The sequence below is a fragment of the Lissotriton helveticus genome, chromosome 5_1 (assembly GCF_964261635.1).
Source record: "Lissotriton helveticus chromosome 5_1, aLisHel1.1, whole genome shotgun sequence".
In the NCBI taxonomy this organism is placed as follows: Eukaryota; Metazoa; Chordata; class Amphibia; order Caudata; family Salamandridae; genus Lissotriton; species Lissotriton helveticus.
The window spans coordinates 1,915,566,387-1,915,570,029 of NC_136065.1; the positions used below are offsets into that span (position 1 = coordinate 1,915,566,387).

At 49.3% G+C, this 3,643-nt stretch overlaps 1 pseudogene; it reads right to left on the bottom strand.

The window, feature by feature from the left end:
- Positions 1-2,073: 2,073 nt before the first annotated feature.
- Positions 2,074-2,202, bottom strand: LOC144756985 (small Cajal body-specific RNA 14; annotated as a pseudogene).
- Positions 2,203-3,643: the final 1,441 nt, after the last annotated feature.

The following is a 3,643-nucleotide window of genomic DNA, read 5'->3' on the forward strand; positions in this document are numbered from 1 at the left end:
GGCTGACGCAGTTATTATTCACACAGCTCTGATGATGCACCTTAGGCACAGGCTCACAGCTGTTATTATTCACACAGCTCTGATGATGCACCTCTGGCACGGGCTTACAGCTATTATTCACACAGCTCTGATGATGCACCTCAGCACGGGGCTCACAGCTGTTATTATTCACACAGCTCTGATGATGCACCTCATGCACGGCCTCACAGCGGTTATTATTCACACACAGTGATGACCCCGGGGGCAGCCTGCACCTTCCTACGCTACTGTCTCTGCATATCACAATAAGTCTGGTAATGGGCAAACTGTCTTGGTTGGCATGACATGAGGAAGTCTGGTAATGGGCAAACTGTCCTGATTGGCATGACATGAGTAGGGAAATTTGAAGGAAAAAAAGGCAAAATTCATTTTCACAACCTCTTCTTTGAACTTTGCCAAGCAAACTATTCTAAAAAGACCCATGAAGACACCCGCCTGATTTTTCCACTCTGTGCTAGCAACATATGGGGGAAAGGCTTAAACGAAGGGCCACAGCTAAAGTGCACTCATTGGATTCAAAACAGAGTTGGTAGGATCCTGGCATCTGGAACATTTACACTTCTTAAAACGGCACCAGGGACACAAACATCCAACAATATCCAGTTTGCTGTGAGAATAAGCCATCATTTTCCCTTCAAATATTAAGCAATTTAAATGTTACTGCATGCAAAATGATGGGGGAAAATACATGTACTGTATGCAACCTATGCAGTAAAATCAGAAACATTGACCGTAGTAATTCCCACTAATTCCCCCACAGCGAGTTATCAGATGCTTTCATTACAAATCCAGATTGCACTTTAACTTCATTTTAAAACACATCAGCACTGCAATATGGTGGCTCGTGAACAGGTAGGTGTACAGTAGGCTTCCAGGAGTTGTGCTTTAAGGGGTAACGTTGGCGCCTCCTGGATCCAGCGGTCACTGGATGGTGATGCGGGCCCTACAGTCATGTCAGAGGGACTGCAGGAGCAGGTGGTTATTACATGAGGTCCGGGTAGCTGAGGTGACCAGCATGCCGCCTCTTGCACCACCGCGGCCTGCCTCGTCCTCTAAGAGGTCACCCGGGAAGCGGCCGAGCAGTCAAGAAAGACATCAGGTAAAGCAGAAGAAAATAAAGCGGTACACAAAAATATGGCAAATGGAATCTGAACCTCGGCTACATTCAGTACCCCCTAGTATTGCAGTCATTATGATATTTTCTCTACTCGAGGTGAGCAAGTGGCAGGCACACTGCGCAGGTTTTTTAACTGACCCTACTACAATAACGGACTTTGCTGACATTTGCAGAAACGTTCTTTTGTTTGCAGTGGTGCAGTGTGGACTTTCAATGAGAGGGGTGCACATCGGAGTCCTCGTTTCTTATTAACAGTACGATCAGTTTAGGAGGGCAGTAGGGCTTCAGGTTGCAGATATGTATGACTTCCCAGACTTTATTGCTTGATTTTGCTTCCGAAAAAGTATCACTCATAACCGCTGAAATGCCACTCATAATTACACATAAATTATGAAAACGTCACACATAGCAATCTGAAACCTTGGCAGCTATGAAGGTCTACGTGCTCTTTCGAGACAGTTAACCCCTTTCAACAACACCCCATCCCTCCCAGCCTCACCCCAAGCGGGCTCCCTGTGCATGTTAAAGGTGCAGGCCTTACCTTGCTGTAGAGCTCAGAGGCGGACATCGCGGCGCCTCGTGCCCCTCCTTGCAGGGTGCACCGGATGAACGGAACTGGAAGCGTCTAGGCCGTGACTCCTCGCAGGTGGGCCTGTCCTGAACCCAAATAAGGCCTCCCCCGAGCCCGGCTCCCCGTACTTAAGCCCACCCTCCCCCGGCACCCCGCCTGGTCTCGCTTTGGCGTTGCCAGGACTCGAACCCTCTTCGCACTTATTTACACACACGCGCGTGCACTGAACCCTACGCACTGCTCCAGTCTGTACAAATTTCGGTGGAAACGTTTGGTTTGTTTCCTGTCTCAGTATCTCCATATCTCGGTGCAGGTTCGCGCGGCGTCCTCGCGCCGCCTTTAAAATGCTGTAGGGAGCCGTAGCACAGGCACCTGGGGGTCCTGTCGGCAGTGGGCCCCCTCTCGTTGCTGTACGTGGCTGCCTTGGGGTCACATGGTATTACTGACGCATGCAACCGTCAGGGAGGACACCCACGTGTGAGGAGGAGCGGCCGGGGATCGAACCGCCCACGGAGAGAAGCCGCGCCCACGGAGAGAAGCCCATGCCCTAGAGAGAGCCCCACGGTGGCAGCTGAAGACCGGAGTAGCGGTAAGTGGCGGCGGCGCTTGATGCACGTGTGTGTGTGTGTGTGTGTGTGTGTGTGTATGCGTGTATGCGACAGCAGGGGTGAGTTCTCTTTATGTGGGGGTGCATGCGTGCATGGGCGCTCGTGTGTGTGTGTGTGTCTCTGCGTATGCGCATGCGCATGCATGTAGGGTGTTGGAGCTTCCCAGGAGACGGCAGCTAAGCGTGTTCGCGCGCGCGTGGCCTACGCCGATCGCCTTTGCGCGCGGCCGGTGCTGTCTCCTGGGGAGCATAGTCAGCAACAAAAGATCTCCTGGCGGACACAGCGCTGACGCGCTGTTAAACGCCAGGAGACCTAAAAAGGGGACGGATGAAATGCTTGAAATAACCTTAGCTAATCGCTCGAGCCACATCCCAATACATCATATTTTGCCCACAGTGCCACATTGTGTTATTGTAGTTGATGCCCTAAGTGCGACGGGTATGCCCAAACGAGGGTCTCATGCTCACTGTGCCACTGAAATCAAGCTATACCTGGCTGAATTACCCATAAGAAGGGCAACATCAGTCCTAGGTTGCTTGCATTCTTGTTGAGGGAGTACCTGGCCTGGGCAGTTTGATCTATACTCCTCCCATTGGAGCAGAGTCAAGATTGTTTTGGATAAGGCTGAGTCCAAACTGAGGTGGCATTATGGGTGAAAGACATTGGATTGGGATGCGGCCAGAGTGATTGCCAGTGGGTGAGATTAATTGTAGCAATCCAACCATCACGTTGCTGTTGCAGTCAAATATTATCTAAATATAGTATTTGCCACTTGTAGCTCAGCTCCACGAAGCTTTGATAGCACTGGTTCCAACCAAGCAAACATTAACATACCAGAACCAAGGAAATGTTAACAAGCAACTTGATAAGAAATGGCAAGTGGTCAATAATTCAGTGAAAGTGGTAAGTGGAAACTCGTGGTACAATAAGGCATACAACCTGCTAATTTTTTTGAGTATGACCAAGGCCCTAACACACCACCCAACTCAACGATAATCATTTAAGTTGGACCAAAAACATTGTTGGGGCACTGAGAAACAACTAGAGTACAAGACAATCCTCCCTCTACTCTCCCAACTCATGACCTTTGAAAACATTGCTTTAAAAGTATTTAGTATTTAACCAGCTTTTCACACACCGTTAAACTAAAAGGTACCTCACTAATTCCCTAAGAGACAACACTTTGGGCCTGGTTTAGAGTTTGGCAAACGGGTTACATGACAGATATCCAGTCATCTTCTTACAAGCTGATTATATGCTATGGCACTTGCACTAAGGCAAGCAAGATATTCATCGGATTTTTGGGGG